Source organism: Pleurodeles waltl, chromosome 1_2 (genome assembly GCF_031143425.1).
Source record: "Pleurodeles waltl isolate 20211129_DDA chromosome 1_2, aPleWal1.hap1.20221129, whole genome shotgun sequence".
Taxonomy (NCBI): domain Eukaryota; kingdom Metazoa; phylum Chordata; class Amphibia; order Caudata; family Salamandridae; genus Pleurodeles; species Pleurodeles waltl.
The window spans coordinates 174,262,086-174,284,964 of NC_090437.1; the positions used below are offsets into that span (position 1 = coordinate 174,262,086).

At 45.3% G+C, this 22,879-nt stretch overlaps 1 protein-coding gene across 1 annotated transcript in view; it reads left to right on the plus strand.

Moving 5' to 3' along the window:
• Nucleotides 1-3,004: 3,004 nt before the first annotated feature.
• PRAG1 (PEAK1 related, kinase-activating pseudokinase 1) overlaps nt 3,005-22,879 on the plus strand; it is a 148,495-nt gene continuing 128,620 nt past the window's right edge. Inside the window, exon 1 of the mRNA XM_069237334.1 lies at nt 3,005-3,025. The gene's annotated coding sequence lies outside the window, so the exon portion shown is untranslated. The remainder of the gene's footprint in view (nt 3,026-22,879) is intronic.

Here is a 22,879-nt window from a genome sequence, read left to right on the forward strand (position 1 = left end):
CAAGCCCTCAACCGTGCCAGTGCCAGAAACACCACGCACGTTGTCTAACAGAGCACCTCAGTTCTTGCAGTCAGTATACTCTGCTGCTCCAGTACTGGGACCTTGGGCGCAGCTCCATCAGTGCAAATCCATTCACACGCTCCAAGCCCTCATCCGTGCCAGGAACCCCACACACGCTGTCTGACAGAGCACCTCAGTTCTTGCAGTCAATACACTCTACTGCTCCAGAACTGGGACCTTGGGTGCAGCTCCATCAGCGCACCTCCGTTCCCATGCTCCAAGCCCTCATCCGTGCCAGGAACTCCATGCACACTGTCTGCCAGAGCACCTCAGTTCTTGCAGTCAGTACACTCTGCTGCTCCAGTACTGAGACCTCGGGCACAGCTCCATCAGTGCAGCTCCGTTCAAATGCTCCAAGCCATCAGCTGTGCCAGTGCCAGGAACCCTACGCAGGCTGTCTGCCAGGGCACCTCTGTCCTTTCAGTCAGTACACTCTGCTGCTCCAGAACTGGGACCTCGGGCACAGCTCCATCAGTGCATCTCCGTTCACAATCTCCAAGCCTTCAGCTATGCCAGTGCCAGGAACCCCACGCATGCTGTATGCCAGAGCTCCTCAGTTCCTGCAGTCAGTACACTCTGCTGCTCCAGAACTGGGACCTCGGGCACAGCTCCATCAGTGCATCTCCGTTCGCAATCTCCAAGCCTTCAGCTATGCCAGTGCCAGGAACCCCACGCATGCTGTATGCTAGAGCTCCTCAGTTCCTGCAGTCAGTACACTCTGCTGCTCCAGTACTGGGAACTCAGGCGCAGCTCCATCAGTGTACCTCAGTTCACACACTCCAAACCCTCAGCCGTGCCCATGCCAGACCCCACACATGCTGTCTGCCAGAGCACTTCAGTTCTTGCAGTCAGTACACTCTGCTGCTCCAGTATTGGGACCTCAGGCGCAGATCCATCAGTGCACCTCCATTCACATGCTCCAAGCTCTCAGCTGTGCCAGTGCCAGGAACCCTACGCATGCTGTTTGCCAGGGCACCTCAGTCCTTTCAGTCAGTACACTCTGCTGCTCCAGTACTGGGACCTCAGGCACAGCTCCATCAGTGCACCTCCGTTCACAAGCTCCAAGTCTTCAGCTGTGCCAGTGCCAGAACCCCACACACGCTGTCTGACAGAGCACTTCAGTTCTTGTAGTCAGTACACTCTGCTGCTCCAGTTCTGGGAACTCGGGCGCAGCTCCATCAGTGCACCTCAGTTCACACACTCCAAACCCTCAGCTGTGTCCATGCCAGACCCCACACATGCTGTCTGCCACAGCACCTCAGTTCTTACACTCAATGCACTGTGCTGTTCCAGTACTGGGATCTCGGGCACAGCTCCATCAGTGCACCTCATTTCTACCCTGGAGAGGTCACTTCCTTTCCAATCCTGGAAACCCGCACACATACAGTTCCAATACAGCAGTTCAATTCTAATATTCAGTCCCACTGCCAAGCCAATACTGGACCCAAAAGAGCAAAACACAGCTCAGCCAGAACACCTGAAGTCTAACACCCAACACCACTATTGATGGGAACCTTTACAGCTCTGCCATAACCCATCAATTCTAACATTCAGGGAAAAAAAATTCTCAGTACTAAGGCTCACACACACGCCCTTAAGGACTCCTCGCTTCTGTGGTTCAGAGGCAATGTCACTTCCATGTTGGGTCCCACTCATAGCTTCACCAGGGCACCTCCATTATAACACCCAGCAACACTGGCATGCCAATACTTGGTTCCACACATAGCTCCATTAACATACCTCACTTCTGACTTTGTGGGCCCGTTACTATTCCCATACTGCAGCCCACATACAACTCTGCCAGTGCACCTCAACCCTAACATGCAGGGCCCTATTATTCCAATACCAGGAATTACACAGCACTCTGTTCTCATTCCTCACTCGCTGTCTTTCTGGATTCCAGCACTGGGCCGGGTCACTGGTCTGCCTATACCCCCAATCCTGATTAAAGCGCTCCAATATTGCTTCACTTCACCCAGCTCTAAATACTGCTGTATTTTCCTACCAAAATTCCAGTCAACCATTTTACCTTTCTTGTTCCAGGGCCCATGACACTGTTACTGCGCCACTTGTCCTCTCCATCTTTACTCCCGACTCCCTGTTTCCTTTCACCCTCCAAACCATCTCAAATTATATTTTTGTTATGTTGTTTTGAGCATTACCCTCTAATGCCAAAAGTTTATTTCTGATAAAGGTTTATATGAAAATTGTATATGTTTTAAGATAGAGGAAGAATAGAGGAAGTGTTTTAGTTAAATGCTGGGCCACTGGAATTATATGGCAGGAAAAGATAAAACTATGAGGCAGGTTTGACCAATTTATGTGGCAAACAAACAGTCCAGTTATGAATTTACAATGCCAATAGCTCTAACTCAAGAAAATGCTAGACCTATTGCATTGCAAATGCTTGTTATTCCTCCCACCACAGCCTATGGCTTGGACAATGGGTAAACCCACTTCTACTGTCTATCTTGCATGGTGAGGATCATCTTTCAGACACCAGAAAACAATAACTGCGATGCTAGGGCTGGTGTGCCTGTGCTGCTGGACAGTATCTTTATTTTTATATTTTTTTTATATTTTTGCACATTGGATAAGTTTACAAAAAAAATTAAAGCAGTGCATGTTTGCCAAGGCCAGAGCTATTGGCTCTGACAATGCTTGCTCAAATTTACCCCAGGAGCGCAACAGGATTGGGGAGGACGGGTGGTGGAAACGCTTGAATAGGGCTCAAAAGAGTGAGACGGAGCCGACAACAGTAAACAACCTGAGAACCAAGTACGTTTCTAACAGTGAAAGAAGTAAGTATCCCTACACAAGCAAGCCCCTCAGCCAACCCACAGCAGGACACCATTCAAGCACCCACTGAGAGGAACACTCTCGAAGTTTCCATTGTGGAAACAGGAAAGCGGAGGGGCTGTATACAACACTTCTGCCCTTGGACGCTGGCACCAGTTCAAGGACGGTTTGTCTTTTTTTTATTACTTCCTGTAATTTTCTAAAATGCGGAGTCGTGAAGCAACTATTCATAAGTGTGAATGTTTGAAGAGTTTCAGAATACCACAGGACTGCTAACAGGAAATACTAGATTCCAAAGTAGTGTTCAAAAGCCGGCAACAGTTAAGTTACAGTCATGGCAAACCTCGGCAATAACATATATACAAGTACCAGAGAGACTCTGAGATCCTCACCCAGATGCAAATGTATTTTAGTGTCCAACTTGTGTGTGTGTTGGGGGGGGGGGGGCATTTTGCAACACCTGGTAACGCACTAAAAAGGCAAAAATAGACGGTAATCAGATTAACGGATATTTTTTCCACTCTGGAGCTTTACAATTTTTTTTAGTAATTATGTAGAGCTGCAGCGGTGGCACCAGGAAGTGTTACAGCAATGCCTCGAACAGGCGTTTACTACTGGCGCAGACTTGCGTTAATCACCGGCAGATATTCTTCAAAATATCCGACGCACCAACTATGGCAGAAACGACAGGTAGTAATATCAATAATTCCCTCATAGACACTGCTTACGGACATGTTCTATAGAAGAACCAATTGAGCACAGCGCAACCGAGTCAATATAAGACAGATTTTATCTGGGGCAAGCTTATCACCCTTTTACAGTTAAGTGTAGGACTTGTGATTATTGTCTGCGGCTAAAATGGCCTATTAACAGGGTAACACTGGGTTCTGTTGTACCACTCGGGTTCCGAACAGTTATAATTACCCATGGATTTACTTTTAGAGACCCTGAAATCAAGGCACAGGGACAGTGGCAAAGCCAGTGTTATGGGCCTTGGTGCAAGGAAGGGAAAGGACCACCCGGTCGCTGCTCGATCTGTGAAATACATCATTGATCAAGGTTCATTGGCCCCTCAGGTCTGTATCCTCCGGTGCCATTGCACGTGCTGCACTACTTAAAACATTACGCCTCCTGCACAGGGAGACGTGGGAGAAATGTGCAATACAAGGAGAGAGAATGTGGCTTCAGTAACAAAAAAGAAGAGTTGAGAGGGGTGACTCTGGGCGATAGAAACTTAAAACAGCGTCACATACTAGATAAAGGCAATCTGGGTCTGAAACTTGAATAAAAGTGTACACCTAAGATGTGCCTCAGCCAGTGTGTTTATTTTTCAAAATGGTCTGTCTGGTTCACAGTACCTATGACAGAAAAACCTTCCTTCTGACCTCCTCACCGGGGTTCATTACTTTCATATAAAAGAGAAGATCATGCAAGCGGCTAAGCGACAGGAACAGGTGGTCTTCAGGGACGACAGCCTCTCTATATACCAGGATATGTCTATTCACACCTTAGCCATACGTCGAGAGTTCCGAGAATTCACACTCCATCTGCGTGATTGCAAGATCATATATTAATGGGGTTTTCACCTATGCCTACTGAAAAGATGGTAGAACGCAGCTTCTTCAAATAGAAATGTCGGTATTATTTTAGGTTTCTGATATAAATAAACACCTCAGCCTACAGACGATTCTCTCCTCGCCTTCTTCTGCCTCTTCTCCACTCCAACTGTCACTGTCACCTCGGAGACCCTAGCATTCTAAGAAATACATTCTAATCCTAGAATGCCACACATTTTCCCTGTATCAACAAAACCAAAGAACAAATCTGCAATCTTAACACATTACAATAAAGGAATAATACAATTATATGCATTGTTGCCCAAAGTTTTAGAACATTTGAGGATTCAAGCTCTTTCTTAACAAGGAGAAATAACGCAACTATACACATTGTTACCTAAGGTTGTGGTGCTTACCCCTCATCATGCTTTATACAAAGTCCTCTAAAGATTTAGGACGTCTAATGATCCTAGAGCTCTTTCTCAGTTTTACACCGTTATCCCCTTGTTCACACCTTTTCTCACAACCTTTCACAGATTTATCTTCTCCATCCCCAGTGATTTTCACCACTCTCCCAATGTTCCATATCTTATGACCCTCAATCTTCACAGCGTTCTTCATGACTTTTATCACTTTGAGAGGAGAAGAGAATTTAGAATGACTACTAGATAGACTAAGATGAAGATTTCTCACTTTGATAAGATCACCTACACAAATTACAATCTTCTTCACCGCTTTCTGCCTGTCAAAGTTGGCCTTTCTTTCAAAAGCTTTTCTAATTTCTCTGTCAATCTTATGTTCTACTTTACGCCCAATATCAGGTTCTAAAGCCACTTTACCATTTACCCATGAAGGACACACTTGTGTGTTAGGTTTTCTGCGCCTAAACAACTCAAAAGGCGTGAGACCTGTGCTCGTATGTGGAGTCAACCTGTAGTTCTTGATTTTATACAAGATGTCCTCCTTCCAACATTTGTTATTAACTAGAGCTAGTTGAATAGTTTCTTTTAGTACTCTGTTTAACCTCTCCGCCATACCATTTGTCTTAGGATGATAGAGAGAGGCATTCTTATGTATAATTACCTTGTCACTAAGAAATCTTTCCATGTCTTGAGAGACAAGCTGTACCCCATTGTCAGTGAGGATGGAAGATGGGAGCCCCTCCCTATCAAAGATCTGATTAAGAAAGTCTATGACAGCCTGCGTTTCTACTGAAGATGTGATCCCAATTTCAGGCCACCTTGAATACATGTCTATTAAAACTATTACATACTTGTCAGTGCTGGAATATCTAATAGGTCCCAAAATGTCTAATGAAACTTCCTGCCAAGGTTCACTTGATAGTTCCCTCACTTCCATAGGTTGAACTCTACACATCAAGATCTTATCAGCTCTGGAACACTCTACACACTCTCTAACACTCTGCTCAATTTGGACATCCATTCCCGGCCACCAATATGTGAGCCTTAATCTTTCCTTAGTTTTGGAGATTCCAGGATGACTTTTGTGTGCTATTGATATAAGTTAATTTCTTAGTTACTCTGGAGGAACAACTTTAGTCCCTCTCAATAATAGTTCTCCCTGAGAGGACAGCTCATCTCTGACCCTCCAGAAACCACATAAGTGTTGATCTTGCTTCTCAGTGCCATCCCATCCATATTTGATTTTTTTAAGAACTCTCTGCACAACTACATCACTACTTAGCTCAGTCATCCACTCACTTTCTCTAATTATCCCTTCCCTAATCATACAAACATCAAATTCGTCAAAGCTCTCAACAAGCTGAACCTCAGAATCTGAAACCTCATTCACAAGTCTAGAAAAGCAATCCGCAATAAGATTCTGAGCACCAGGTACATATTGTACTTCAAAACAAAATTCTTGTAAAGTCACCACCCATTTCCTAATCCTTCCTGAAATAGCATCTAGCCCCTTTTTTTCACAAAATTCTTTCAGGGGTTTGTGGTCAGTTCTTACAAAGAATTTGCTACCCCAAACAAATTTCTTTAGTTTGTTCACAGCCCAAAATACAGCTAGTGCCTCCCTCTCGATCACAGAATAATTTAATTCTGCACCTCTTAAACACCTCGAGATGAAAAGTATGGTTTTCTCCACACCATTGTGTATTTGTAGTAGAACAGCACCAAGACCTTTGGCACTCGCATCAGACATAATAATAGTTTGTTGGCCCAGTTCAAAGCTTTGCAAACATGGAGCACACTTCAGGTTGTGTTTCACATTCCTAAATTCATCTTCACATGCTTTATCCCATCGAAATGTAACACCCTTTCTAACCAACCCTCTAATGACTTTGGTCTTTTCTGCAAAGTTGTCCACAAATTTACTATAAAACTCAGCCATCCCTAAGAACTTCGTCACTTCTTCTTTTGAAGTTGGGCTCGCAAGGTTATCAATTGTGTTAACTATGTTTTTTTTCGGCTCAATACCACGAGAGGAGATCTTATGACCTAAATATTCAATTTCATCAAGGTTGAATTTAAATTTTTCTGCTTTCAACGTTAAACCGTTTTCCCTTAGTCTCTGAAGAACTTGCCAAACTCTTGTATTATGTTCAGTTACATCCTTGTCATGTACTAAAATGTCATCTTGGTATATCTTGATGCCTTGAATTCCTTCAAGAACTCTCTCCATGGCACGTTGGAATACGGCGGCCGCAGAGACCAAACCAAAAGGCATCCGGACGAACTTGTAAGTGCCAAAGGGTGTTATGAAAGCTGTCAAGTCTTGAGAATCTTTGTGTAACTTAATCTGGTGGTAAGCAGAGGTCAAGTCAATAGATGAAAAACATTTTGCATCACCAAGAAGAGCTAACATTTCGTTAATGTTAGGCAAGGGATAGTGATCTATTATCACACATTTATTCAGCTCTCTCAAGTCAACACATAATCTTGGCTCGCCATTAGCTTTTACCGCCATCACAACTGGAGCCAACCACTCAGTGGCCTCTACCTTCTCAATTATTCCATCCTGTTCCAGCCTTTCTAATTCTGCTCTCATTTTCTCCTTCACCATCAAGGAAACACCTCTCACCTTACTGACTACAGGAGTAACACCTTTTCTCATCTTGATCTCATGAACATAGCCTTTCAAACAGCCAAGCCCAGACTGAAAGAGATCAGAGAATTCTTGTTCATAAGATGGTCTAACGTTTTCTACAGTATTGACACAGCCTAGATCATTCAGTCTAACTGACGGGGACTCATTTGGATCAAGATAAACCCTTAAATCCTTCTGGTGAGACCAACTGATGAGAGATATACATCTTGCCGGCTGTGAGTCTATCCATGTATTGAATGGAACCTATGAAATAACCCAACAGCCTAATAGGTTCACCACCATATCCTTTAGGAGAAATGTCTGGTCTGAACAATTTTACAGAGGATTTCAAATGTTTTTCAAATATACTCATAGGAATTAATGTGATCTTTGCACCTGAATCAAACATCATAGGGACACATACTCCCTCAATACGTACAACCTCCACCAGGCCACTTATTCCATGTTTTATTTATAAAACAAATTCTTTTGGAGAATCATCATCCCCCAACGTTATTTCCTGAACACCTTTTTTTTAAAAATTGCAATTCTTGCAACATGAAGTAACATGCCCCTTCTTACCAGAGGTTTTGCAAAAAACTTTCCAACCTACACACCCTTTAAAATTAGCATAGTGACCAAACTCACCACACCTGTAACATCTACCCTGCACACCCTTCTTAATTCTGGGGCTGCTAAAATTATCCTTTACTAATTTCTGAGAGTTTGTCTTATCCTGTACACAACCCCGTTGACTGACAAAATGAATTTCATCCTCTTTTCCCTGCAAAATTGTCTTCCTGATTTCATCAAGACAAGCCGAGCTATGTTCATGCATTTTAGCAATGGATACCACCTCATAAAGAGACGGATTGTCCTTAGTCCAAAAGGGTTCTTTTGCCTTATCAATGTTGCAGCCCAACATGAATTGATCCCTCAACCTCTCATCTTTACTGCTTCCAAAACCACATGTAGAAGCTAACTTCCTAAGCACTGTAAAGTATTCTTCTACAGATTCTCCGGACCTTTGAAATCTTTTCCCAAAATGATACCTCTCTAAAACTGTGGAAATGTTCGGTAAGTAGTGTATGTCCAGTTTTTTATATAGATTTCAAAATCATTGAGATCACCAGCATCTTCAACTGTAAGTTCAGGTAGATTTTCAAAGACTTCCTGTCCTTCAGGACCTCAACAATGCAAAAGGAGAGACATTTTCCGTTCTGCACTTAAAGAGGTGCCACAAACTCTAGCATAGTGTGCAAAAACACTTTTCCATTTCTTCCAAGGAATTTGTGGTTCCCCAGGAGAAGACAAAAAAACGGTGGACAGGTAACATTCTGCATGTTGTATGATACTGTAGAAGTGCAAGGAGCTTGTCACAGAGTTGAAACACAATGAAAAGAAAAAAAAAAGTGTGCCTGACAAGTTTATGTATCGTGTGTTTGCCGCTATAACTGTTGAGGAGATGTTTTCCACCTTAATGTTCACAATAAAGAAGGAAATCTATGAGCCTTAATAGGTGTATTGAGAAAACACTGCAATGTAACTTGGCCGCCGCTATAGCAGTGAAGATGATTCCTATATTTGTTAATATGCACGATGCAACTCAAGATGGCCGCCAGAAACTTCAACTTGAATGTTTTCCAATTCAGCAAGATGGCCGCCAAAACATCCAGGGGTGTGTCTTCCAACGTGAAGATGAAGCTTGACACGCTCCACAATGCGCGTGTGTAGTAGCCCAAAAAAAAGAAAGTCAGAGAAAGTATAGCGCATGTCTGGGGACAGCTGGTGGACAGAAGCTTCTGCTCGGCGAAGAGAGAGGAAGAGGTCGGAGCTCCTCCAGACTTGTTCAGGAGTGGGCTGTCGTAGCTCTATATTGCAGTGTCGACGTCTCTGTAAGTTAGAGCGTGCCTGACCGGTAGATTGTAGCGCAAGCTTAAAGGTGCAAGGTGAGCGGTGCCGGTGAGCGTAGCAGCGCATGACACACAAACAGCGCGTGCTCAGCCGGTTGGATACACCGCGTGCCGAAACCGTTGTGTGTCAGCCTGGCCAAGCAATAATGTACGCCAGGCACTAAGTACACAAAAAAACAAGCCGCCCCCAGAAACTGCAGCGTGGCCAGAAAACACAGCAACAAAGGTCAATTGGAGCCGCACTGTACCAGAATGGGTAGTTGAGGTGTTCGGATCACGACTCCACCATGAGTTTCACCATCCTCGTCGCCAGTGAAAAGATGGTAGAACGCAGCTTCTTCAAATAGAAATGTCAGTTTTATTTTAGGTTTCCGATATAAATAAACACCTCAGCCTACAGATGATTCTCTCCCTGGCCTTTTTCTGCCTCTTCTCCACTCCAACTGTCACTGTCACCTCGGAGACCCTAGCATTCTATGAAATACATTCTAATCTTAGGATGCCACACCTACATTTTACTTATCAGGATAAACAAGTGGCGGCACAAACTCCGGCTGAGGCTGGCGAGGCATGTGGCCTGCCACCTCCTCGAGATGGTGAAGACTCTCCTGGGCCTGTTATTCCTTCCCAGGTGGAACGAGGAGGGGGGGGGCATGGCGATATCTGAACTTGAAGAGTAAAAAGACATACAAGCAACGTAGGGTGGATGCCCAAGTTCAACACCAAGCTTCTTTTATTCCATATCTAACTGTTTGTGTTTCGCAGGTAGCCCCCCACGGCCCCTACCCATGGTGGTGCAAGTCTGGGCCCCTCATATTGGTGCATTAGGTGCCTTTGTTTGGTTATTGTTTGATGTTTTTCATATGTTTGTTTATATGCTGTTTGACACATCAACATGTCTAGGCCAATCTTACTGTTGGAAGACACGTGATGACCTCAGTGTTTGTTTCACTAGGATGGTGCTTTCTGTCTTGTTAGCTTATTGCACTTAAGTTGGCTACTCTGAATGTACAGGGCCTTAATTCTCCCATTAAACGCAGGGCACTGACTAACTGGCTTTGTCGCCTGAAGTCGATGTCGCCTTCTTGCAAGAAACACATCTGTTTACGGCCGACCCTAGACGTCTGCGATCATACCTGTCACCTACACAATTTCACTCATCCTACACTTCCAAAGCACAGGGAATGGCCCTGCTGTTTCGCAGGGGGCTTTCCTTCCGACTCAAAGCTAGTCATAGGGATACAGAAGGGTGTTTGTTGGGTGTCAGGGTCTCCCTGGGTCCTTCTATAGTTACCTTAATTTCAATCTATGGTCCCACTACTGACCGCAACTCTTTCTACACTACACTGTTTCCCACCATTTCTCATTTCACTCGTGGTTCTAATCTGAGGGGAGATCTAAACACCACACTCGATCCCTGCATTGATAGATCTAGAGAGGGAGTGGGTGGGAGACAACTTCCCTCTGCTCTACTTCAGGGCATGGCCGATCTCTCCCTACTTGATGCTTAGAGACTCTTCAACCTCGAGAACAGGATTACACATTTTATTCAATGTTTATAAAACTTTCTCACGCATTGATTACTTTTTGGTCTCCAATGCCTTGGCCTTGGTGCTTCTCAGTTCTGTGATTGGAGTCAGGGCACTGTCAGACCATGCACCTGTGTACTTAGATTTAGGGCCCATTATCCCTCAGCCCCCTTTCCCTCGTCCTTGGGTGATTAAAGAGGTGGCATTTCAAGATCCCTCTCCGTGATAGGATTAAAGACACTGTAGAACATTACTTTAAGGAAAATGGCACTGAGTATGTGTCTCCTGCAACCCTCTGGGACACAGCAAATGCTGTTTTCAGTGGCAAAGTGATATCTCACACAGCTGCGTTTGAATGCATGGCACAATTGCAAAGGCAGGAATTAGAAACTAACTTTGCTGAGGCAGAAACCCTTCATAAGCGCTTGGGCACGAATCACACTTTGAGGGACCTCAGAACCATTAGGGGAGAGTTAGAGCACCTCCTTATGAAAGAGGCAGCTAAGAAACTTCTGTACATTGGTCAGACATACTACAAGTGAGGGGACAAAGTGGATAGATTATTACCGTACAAATTACGCCTCCATTCCACAACAACTACATACATGAAATCTGGGATGATGAACACCAACCTTTCTCCTCAACCCCAGAATATAATGAAGGTCTTCCACGACTACTATTCGGTCTTGTACCAATCTCAGAATCTATCTGAGCAGTTGCAGGGTGATTATCTGGATGGTTTTGACCCCCCTGATTGCAGGGATTACTACAATTCGAGTTCGAGATTAACACGGATGAGGTTACCTGCGCAGAAGGGACCCGGTCCTGATGGGTTTTTGGCTACATTTTATAAGGCCTTTGTTCACCTCCTTGCCGATCCTCTAGCACGAGTCTTCAACTATTTCCTAACTGCCAGTTTGGTCACTGACACAATGATGGATCTTCATCTCACTCTGCTTTTAAAGCCGAATAAACCTCCCACTAGCTGCACATCATATCGCCCAATTGCGCTCCTCAATTGTGATGTCAACATTTTTGCGTCTGTCTGGGTTCGGTGTCTCAAATATGTGTTGCCCCACATGATCGTCCCACAGCAGTCAAGCTTCATAGAAAACCGTCAAGCCAACGACAACACACGTTTGGCTATGGCCCTTATGGAAGTAGCAGAACGGACTGGTCAGCCCCTGCGCGTTCTTGCACTGGACGCTGAGAAGACATTTGATAGGATAGACTGGGCCTTCCTTTTTAAACTGCTGGTTAAATTCCACATGGGCCCCAAATTGACGACCTATATCCAATCCAATTTCCGTCGACCCAGGGTAAAATTGAAAAACAATTAAAAACTCTTTCCACACCCATCCCCCCTGGGGACTCGTCAAAGCTACACCCTCTATTTTTGCGCTCTCTATGGAGCCCCTGATTGCCAGAATCCAGGGCAACCCTGATATTCAGGGCATTAGGGTTGGGAGCAAGGAGCACAAATTGGCTCTATTTGCGGATGATGTTCTTTGCATCCTTACCCAACCGTCCACTTCTATTCCGGCTCTGATGAAGGAACTTGATGCTTTCATTGTAGTCTCAGGCTTCAAGGTCAACTTTACAAAATCATGGGGTATGGGTGTGGCCAATGACAGGCCATTTTGGAACAACCCGTGCAATAGGCAGGGTTCCAATTGACATTGGACAGTATTACATATCTCACCATTCAACTCACATCCCTCACCATGGCTTTGTTTCTAGAAAATATTCCCCCCTTGCTGGATGCCTTATTTAAGGATCTTTACTGATGGGGCAAGCTAGAGATTTCTTGGTGAGGCAGACTCAGCTGTCTTAAGATGAATTTCATGCCGTGTCTCCTATATGCCCTCCAGACCCTTCCTCTCCCTGTTTCCAAACCCACACTAGCCCACATCCATGCTAAATGGCTAGTTTTGTCTGGGGCAATAAATCCCAGCGGGTAGCAAGGGTGACTATGTGCCTTGTTAAATCCGACGGAGGCCTAGAGTTTCCAGATACATGTACATACACGCTCACTGTGCAGCTACGCCCCGCCCTTGATTGGAATCACAACCTGACAACAAACAATGGGTTTAGGTCAAACAAGCATATTCCCAGGCGCCCTTGGATGGCCTGTTGTGGCTTCCTCTTATGAGAGTTCCCTCTGGGTCCCCCTCTTCTTCCACTGAGTTCCCTTTTATTGACATACTGGTGGGAAATACGGTCTAAATGTATGTTCCCCTCTTACCCCTTTCCTCTTATACCACTGGCTTGTAACCACGACTTTCCGCCTGAGGTTACTCATCCTGGTCTATATGCTTGGAGCAATAATGATGCTCTGCGGATACAGGCCTTCTACAATTAGGGCACCATGAAGTCAGGTGATACCCTCCTGTAACAGTTTGGTCTCCCCAGGTCCACGCTTTACACTGGGCAGGACTCCCAAAAGCCTGCACTGCTATGGAGCGAGACAAATTTATCATTGAATCTATTTTTCGATCAAATACTCCTTATGGGAGGACCCCTCCCCCACTACCCTTCCTGGGGCACACTTTGTGCAGGAGGCCCACCTTCCCACCAGGACACCTACCTCGGCTGCCCCTTCACCACTCAGTCCTCCCCTCAAGGGCCACGGCTAGCTTTATGCTCACTGTGTATGCACAGGTGGTTGGCCCTAAAGACCAGATGCCAGCGATCACTCACAACTCCCCGTGCCCCTGGATGTTCGCTCCAATTTCCTTCCACCACCCCTTGGAAGGCCCCGTGACATCGCTGTCATGTTTAAGTAAGGAAAGGTAAGCTGAATTGCCCCACCAATCATGATCTCACCCCACCATAGCATAATTAATAAAATGCAACATGATTTTTCGATAAAAGACAACAGGTTAGCAAGGCAGTTGCAAAATGCAAACATACTTCCATGACGGTGGTGTCAGACATGCCAGGAAACAAAGTGGTTAGCAAAAGAATTCACCAAAAGTCAGAGACAAATCACTCCATATAACATGAACAGTAATAGAACTCTTTGCCATAGAGGAGGTGGGCGGGATAAAAATTCCAAATCGCACAGAGCGCTTCAGGGCAGCAGCGTCCTTTGCGAGTCGGCAAGCAGGAGTGAAAGTCCCGCTCACCACCATGCAGCTCCTTTTAAGGGCCGACGTGTGCAAAACTTTGCATGACCCAGAAGCACTGGAGGTGCTTCCGGCATCGGGCTGGTGCAACAACAATCGCTGTCCCCTTTGTTGTGGGGTCGGAGGCGCATTGCCTGGTACTTGGTCAGAGTAGTGCCATCAGTTTGGGCTAGTATGGGGCCTAACACAACCTGAGGAAGGAGAGTTATGAACACCTTTAAGTTGTGGACAGGGCAGCACTTATTACCGGGGGCACTATGCAACCCCCGCTCCCTCCACCAACTCACTCAACCTGAGAGCTCTATAAAAGGAAAGGTTAAATGCTGCCCTAAATAGGCTGACGTCCCCTGGGGGAGCTACATATGCCTCTACGAGACTAGAGAATTGCAGCCAACTTGACCATATCAATGGACGCCTAGAGTCCAGTCTATTCCCTTCAAGCTGCTGCCAACCCTTCAAAGCCCTCCTCACCTTAGAAAGACTTAGTTGCTTCAGTGTGCCCTAGCATTTGCACAAAGAAGGATATCACTGCGGTGTGGTATCTGGAGCAAGCAACCGACCTGCCCTTGTCCCTAAGCACCCCCAGGAATGCCATGACTAAGGACAAAACAAACCAATTTGGGGTCCCTGTGTGCCCCAATGAATTAGGAATAAGCACTAAACGCCCCCTCGTAGGCCTGCCTGGCCCTGAGCGCTAAACTGGCTGCCATGAGGTCTGGTAATCTTGGGCGCAAACTCACCACAGATGCTCCGGGAATGTGTGGGGAGTTCTGCTGCTCCCGGATGGGGGAACCTGAAAACCTGCATCTTAAAATGAGACAAGGCATCAGCAGCATTGTTTAACACATCAGGTACATGTTTGGCTCTAAAGAGCACATTCAATTGCATACACAGGAGTACAGTGTTTTCAAATCCTTAGACTCATCTTGCATTCTGCAGCTTGCTGGTTGATGCACCCCACCACTGTCATATTATCAGACCAAAACACCACTGACTGATTGCAGAATTGCTCAGGCTAAACTGACAATGCCACGAGGATTGGAAACAGCTTGAGAAAACCAATGGTAGCATGGGCCACCATTGTGTACACCATGCTGCCTAAAAGTTGGTGCCAAACCCCTCGCTGCCCACCGCATCCATAAAGAGGCCACGCAACAGTTCAATTAAAGTTGCACAGGAATGACTCCCAAATTCTCATGTCTTGCTTGACCTCATTGGAGAGCCTGGTATGGTCGGGCAGTCCCGACATGGCCTGGGCAATGGATCAGGAGAAGGGACCCCCCCTATGAGAATGATCCACAGCGTGAAATTGAACTGCCCAACCAAAACCTGCAACTGGTGCAATGTAACCTTTTTAGCTCCCAGGCATGCCTGCAAGGCTTGGAAAAGGTGCTGACCTTCTCCAGCGGAAGCTTGGACACCCCTACCAAAGAATCCAACTCAGTTCCTAAAAACTCAATCATGGTTGTGGGCCCCAACTTCTTGCCTGCACGAGCAGGACCCCACACTCCCCCATCAATTTCTGAAAAATCCCCAAAGCCTTAATGCATCATTCAGAGCTGGGTAGATCCAGGTGGAGAAAGTCATTGAGGTAATGGAGCACCCACTGGTGTCCTGGTTTCTGCCTTAAAACCCATTCGGGAAATGTGCTAAACTTCTGAAAGTTGGAACAGGATATGGAACAGCCCATAGGCATACACATACTGAAGTAAAAGGCTCCTTCAAATTGGAAACCTAGGAGATGATAATCTTCCGTATGGACAAGGAGCAACAGAAGGCAGACTCAATATCAGACTTTGCCATCAAAGCCCCAGGTCCCAGGTCTCGTAGCATCTGGACTGCTTGATCAAGAGAAGCGTACTTGACGAAGCATAAATCCCCATCAATAGCTGAGCTCACTGAGTGTCCCTTGAAAGCTGACAAGTTATGTGTCAATCTGAGCTCCCCTGGTTCTTTTTTAGGAACCACCTCCAGAGGAAACAAACAAAGCCGTCAAGTTAGACTAGGTGGAATGAGACTGCCACCCAACCAGGACTCAGCTCATTTTGAATCTTTGCCCTAGTCACCACCCGGTTGGATCTGAGAGATTGCTGATTTTTACAGCAAGGAGAGTGCACATAACCTTGTGCTGGAATCCTGAAGCCTCCCTTAAATCTTTCATACAGTGTCTGTGCCACTGAATGGTTAGTGTAAGTATTGAGCCAAAGAAACATTGCTATCAAGTTAACTGAAGAGGGAGCATTGCGGAATTCAAACTGGTCATTCTTACTTTCTGGTGACATTCTTTAAGGACTTTTTATAACACTTGGATTCTGGATGTAACACCTGACCACAGAATGAACAACAGTGTTTGAATATACAGGTTCCCGGAGGTTGGGTGCAGGTAAGCCGGTTGAAATCCCAACCAACTCCTTTCTTTGTCCCTACCACCGGGCCATTAGCAGACCCAGTCCCTGCCCAAAAGAACTGGTTACTGGTAGCATCTGGCAGCTTCATATTACGCAGCCAAGTGATGATGTCAATCTGGTCCCATCCCAAGGTGGGCCTATTGACTTTAATATTCCTGAACTCCTTATCGTAGCCTTTCCAGACTGACCCATCATACTCGTCATGAGCACTCACAATCCTATTTTGATAACAAGCCAACTGAGCCCCCAGGATCTCTGAAACGTTCTTCCAGAGTTTTGTCAACTTTTTTCTTGTATGTCCACTGGCCGCATACTCTAGGGTGCTATCATTACTTACAACGCTTGGCCTCCTCTTTCTCAGACTTATCAACCTGCAAGTCAAGGATGTCCACATGTGCACCCTTCCATATCTTCTTCTTCACCTCTATTGACACATGCAAACCCAGCTGCTCATTCTCAGAGTGAATATCACCCAACCCATAGGCAGTAAAGAAGGCCCAGTTCCTGAAGTCGCCACTCTGAGTGGGGGGGGAGACATCACCTTAGCTGCAGCTCCCCCAGGAGCGCTGACACTCAATGAGGTACCAGACACAGTAGGCGTTTGGCTTGTTGACTGCGTGGGAACCCCTCTAGCCTATTGCACCTTACTCCCTGTCGGGGCTGCAGTGGTAGCGAGGGTGGCATTATTCTGTTCTGCAGCTTGGCCAGAATTACCAGCTGGTGGGGTCAGGCCCAACGGTGTGACCACCAAGGACGGGCCCATTACCGTTGGAGCATTAGACTGTACTGTTGCCTGCACTGAATTATCCGGAACCGGGGTCAGTCCCATTGGCGCCCCTACCAAATCACTAGTGCCCTGATTCCCTTGCGTACCCGAGTGCACAGCAGCCTGACACTGCAGCTCCCTCTTACGCCTACCTTGCCCATGGGCCCTCTTGGGACCGGGTGGAATGCATCCTTGGGAGGCACTCCCGTTCTCTTATGCCTCTCAGCCTGCTCTGCAGGCACTCCAGGCTGCTGCAACTTCAGTGACAAGATGGCCTGGATTGACGCCCCACGGGCCCTTTTAAGGGCGGGGTTGACGTGCACAAAACGTGCGCATGACTCAGAAGTGCTTCCAGCATTGCTGCCCCATTTGTGGTGGGCTGTAAGGCACACTGTGGCTCGGCCACCACCCTAGCACCAGGCCATATGAGCAACTCCCCCGAGTTGGGGGAGCCCGTTGCACACGCCCTACACTGATGAACTTTGAGTTTATGACCACATCCTGGTGTGATTATCCTTGCAGAATGAAGACTGTTGCCAGTCACCTTAGTGCTTCCCCAAAAATAAATTTATGGAGAATGTATTTGTCCTTGAAAATCATTTTCAGATGAGTGCCGCAATCTTGGCCCACAATCTACAAATCAATACCTCTAGCTTCTTTATAAACTAAAGCTGCTGGGTGGGTGGGCTTACTGTGGAGCCACTTGGAGCTGCAGTCATGCTGAGTGCAGATCTGGTCCTGCTGTTGCCATGGTTGCTAAAGTGGGGGAAAGAATGATCACCTTGCTCTAAGGACCCCCAGGCAATCTTGACATTTAACAATCAAGCGACCCTTATTAAACCCAGTGCTCAATCTGAGCCAGTGGTTGCAGGTATGAACCACAAGCACCTTTTTTTGTTTGGGCCCGACACTTATTTTTCCTCATTAGTCTTTGACACAGAGCAAGAGGCTGAAAAACACAACAGGTGGGAAGAAGGAGAAAGAAAAAGATGGAAAGATTGTAAAGATGGGCAAGAAGGGAAGCTGCCTCTTGCCCCACTAAGAGGGCTTCAAGTGATCCCGGGGGCTGCCAGGCTCTGACCAAAAGAAGCACTATGCTGATAACAGGGCTTTGTTTTAAGCTGAAAAATATGAGCAGCAGGAAACTGCTCTGTAACGGGCCATCACTAACACGTTTTGTCATGTATATCCAAGTTGGGAGTATGTGTCAAAAGGGAAGAGACTCCAGATACTCTTCAAAACTCCCACCCTCACTTCTAATAACCACAATGTGGAAACTTTTACATGTTAGTAAGGCTTGCCTGACCAAGATAGAATGTTTGGCAATCATGTATTTGATTGCATTTAAAAACGGTAACAGAACATACCTGCAAAGTTTAAATAAGTCTACACATGTGTAAACTTTGCTGATTAAATAGAATAATTATGGAAAATTCTGAGGGGGGGTCATATGACTTTTTTCCACTGGGGTGGCACAGCATTAAAAGTTTGAAGACCACTGCTTTAGGTGGTATTATGCCATCCGGTAGTGCTGGCCATGGGCCTCTGAGAAATAGCAACAGTAACTACAATAGATTATGTATTATGCAGAGGATCATACAACACTTCTGCTATTATAGTTACCCAATTTAGTGGTATGAAAAATCACAGCTCTGCCAGGCAACTGTCACTTCATTGACCACTGATCAAAGGCACCAGTGTCAATATGACATCAAACCTCCAATATACAACCCAGTGAAAACAACCCCAACAATTACCAACAGATGTAAAAAAAAATGCATTATTATTACCCACCTCAGGGAATAATCACAACCCTTTTCAGGGTGAACTAAATTAATCTGAGCAAAGCACCCTTCTACCTATAGAGCAGACAGGCTTAATTTTGAACAATGTGCAAAGTATTTATGCCTTACCAAAACAATTATTAAGTAGAAATGCAAAACAATAAAAATCCCAAACTGATTAAAAAAATAGAGTAAAATGTAATAAACAAAGTGACACTACAACAACAGAAATTCACAGTTGGAACCAGAGCTATGAATTGTTTAACTTTTAAGTAGAAATAGCACCAAAAAGCACAAAGTGCCAATGATAGTCAAAAGTTGCAGTACACCAGACCTTAGGGGCAATTTGAAGCTAACCGTGATGGAGCGTGGGTCGGATTCATCAACCAGGATTGTCCTGATCAAAGATTTTATCTTCAGATTTAGCCTTTTATGTCCCAATACACCACAGGAGTGCATTTCTAAAGGTCTCCGGGACCTCAGGAGAGACACTTAGAGACTCACAGGGTGTCAGGCAGAGGCCAACAACGTGGTCCAGTCAAGGTCCAGTTGTCACTGGTCAACAGGGTACTTCCAGGAAAAGACCTCTTGCAGCTTTTCTCCCCATAGCCACACAGGAGGTCAACTATCTCCACATGGAGTTTGCTTCTTTGTCTTGGGCACAAGAGGGAGTAGTTTCAGACCTTCAGGGCTCCACTTAGGTCATAGACAACAGGTCGAGTACTTTAATCTTCCAAAGGTCCAGAAAGTGTTTTGCAATATATGTCTGGGGATGCTACATTCACGCCTGCCACTAGATAATGGGTGGGGGTAACTATTGGCCCTCTCTAACAAATGAGGTAAAAGTTCCAAGTTATTGACATGCCTACTTTTCCAGTCATTTCTGTTTTCTTACTGCAGACAGGCCCAAAATATAATGCCAGGGCAAAGCCAAGACAGCAAAGCATTTGGACACTGAGGGCTGAGGGTGTGTGTGCGTAGAGTGTACTATGGTAATCCCAGTGTCCTCCCACACCTAACACCAATATCCAGTTTGTGACAGACACTGTACCCACAACAAACCCAGAGACAGACATCTGGTAGGATGGGGACTTTCAGGAACCACAAAGAGGTTCTACAAAATTATCTAGGCATTCTGTTCTCTACCTTTCAATTATGCCCCAAGTGTAACATGTGGCGCAACAGACCTGACAAGCTGGATTTGACAATGTAGTGTCAAAAAGGATGCCCTGCAGCTCCTACTCTGTATATTCTATGTAGTTTGGAGGTCTCACCTCTGCCCATTCAGGTCAGCCTATTGCTTGTTCCTGGGAGGTATTCAGACCTTTTCACACCTGCTCAAGTGTGAGCACAGGCATAGAGCTGGCAAAGGCTTATGCTGATCAGCAGCCTGACAGTTCAGTTAGATAAAGGGTATTGCCCTAAGTTTCTTTTCCTACACATTTATTGGAAATCTGACTTCACCATTTAAGTTGATTTGATAACTATTAAAAACAGTGGTTTCATTATTTTTCTAGCTGGTCCATTTCCTGACATACATAATTAGTATTTAATTGACCTGTCCAAAGTGTTATTTTAACAGGTTATACTGCAGATTTGAACTGCAGCAGTCAGGCTTCAGTTGTAGGCCTGCAGCCATGGTTTTCTTGTCACACTAGTGCATAGGTCTTCAAACTGGGGGGCTGGCCCCCCTAGGGGGCCTAAAGGGATGCCAGGGGGGCACTAGGCTCTGGCCAAAAGAAGCACTATACAAACAACAGGGCTTTGTTTTAAGCAGAAGCATGTTATTGCATTTTTTTAAAAGTAACAGTACTGAACTGCAATGTTTAAATAGGTCTAGACATACTTAAACATTGCCATCTTTAAAAAATAATTGTGAAAAATTCTGAGGGAGCCCAATAATTTGAATTTTTCAATTGGGGAGGTGGTGCGGAATTAAAACGTTTGGAGACTACTGCACTTGTGGATGCCACAATAAGACCGACAGTCCACTGGTAACATTTAACTTCCAGACCCAGAGTGCACATTTTTACTGTATAGATTAGGGATGTACAGGCATGTTAAATATACCAATTAGGAACAGGCACATCTAACCATGCTTAAAGGGGGAACACAGGCACTTTACTACTGGTTAGCAGAGGTAAAGTGCACAGAGTTAGAAAAATGGCAAACAAAAATATGATCCAACAAAGATGAAAAATCTGGGTAACCATACAGGAAAGCCGGATTTCCTACTGAAGACGATTCAATTTTGGAATGATGATGAAAGAAGTAGTAGGGTGCTTGAGAAGAAATGAGCCAGCTATTCTGAAGCTAGCAGCATATGCAAAGTGTCCTTCATTGCCTCACAAGGATGTCTACCTCTCCCATCATCTGATCTCCTTCCCCCAGTGCCCGAGTGAAAAAGACCTCCTTCCATGTATCCCAGCAGTGACAAGAAGTGATGTTTCTTTTTTTTTTTAAAGCCCAGAAAGTGCCTACCAGAGATGGCCACGATCTCCTTTATTCTGGCTCAACTGTTGCACCAAGTGAACTACTTTATGACAAGCCCATAGGTGGAGGCTTTCTCTCAGTGGGTTTAGGGGGATACAAAGTGAGTAGGGGTGCGGTTTGTGACCTGCAGAGTGTGTACAGAAAACAGAGTACGTATAGGAGTACTGAGTATGTGAAGGGACATACATTGAGCGAGGAGCACAGAGTGGAGGGGGTTGAGGCCTGCAGTTCATGTCGAACAATGGCAGGCTCCCTTGTGGGGTCTGGGCACATAAGGAAGGACTAGGAATGGTTCGCTCTGATGGTTTTGTCTCTTAGGGTCTTACGTGGAGAACTGTGGAAGATTCACTGGGGACGCCCTGGGCACCAGCGGGAGGACTAGGGGGGCACTCTGGGAGGGATCTTCTTATCAATGAAGTGTACAACACTGAAAGCCCAACATCTTTTTTCAATAGGAAAGGTTGACAAATATGGGACGCAGCAATTCGTAGGGTTTGTGGCTTGATGACTGACATAGTACCCATATTTATGTTTATTTAAAAATGTTGATAGCCACCTCCTTGTTGGGGATGAGACAATCGTTAGGAGGGATTCCAGTGGGTTTTTATGAGAACATGTCATATAGGGCCCTGATGTACTAAGGTGAGTTTGCAAATCAGTCATTGTTCTCTGCACACTGACTAGGTTTCAACCTCATCTTTATCTTGAGTTGTGACTGGTGAAGTAATCAGTCACAGTGCACCATGCCCACTCACAGGAAGTAGCAAAAACTCCTCCCTCATTAATACTGGCAGGAGTCTATTTGCGACACTCCGAATGGTCGAAAATGCCCTTAGTGACTACATGTGGATCGATGCTTTTTATTCTTCTGAGACTGATACAATTGGTGTCACTGAGCTTACTAATAAGAATACTTGCTATTTACATTGCTAGAAAACAGTACAATATGCTTCACCATTGAGTACATTGAAAGATTACTGTGCATGTAATGCGTGTGTAATGAAAAACAAAGGTTTCAAAGGAAGCTAAAGTTAAACCAGATGCACCCAACAAAACACAAAATATTGATAGTCCAAAAAGTCCTGAAACACATTCTTTATGGTGTATTTTTAAAGTAAAAGAATCACAGCTTCCTGAAAAATGCAAGGATTATTGGTGATCATTCTGAATTAGTAAAGGATGTTTAAGCACAATTTTGCGCTCCTTCAAAGGCACCTCAACTGGTGTGTTTTGGTACATTTGAGATCTATTCTCAAGTACTGTAGTCTGCGCACCCTGTAGCTTTTCTCCTTCCTGAAACTTTTTATGACATGACTGGAGTTATGTAGGTAACAGTACAGAGTTGTCAAATCAGAATAGATATTATTTCCATCTTTGTTTATTTTT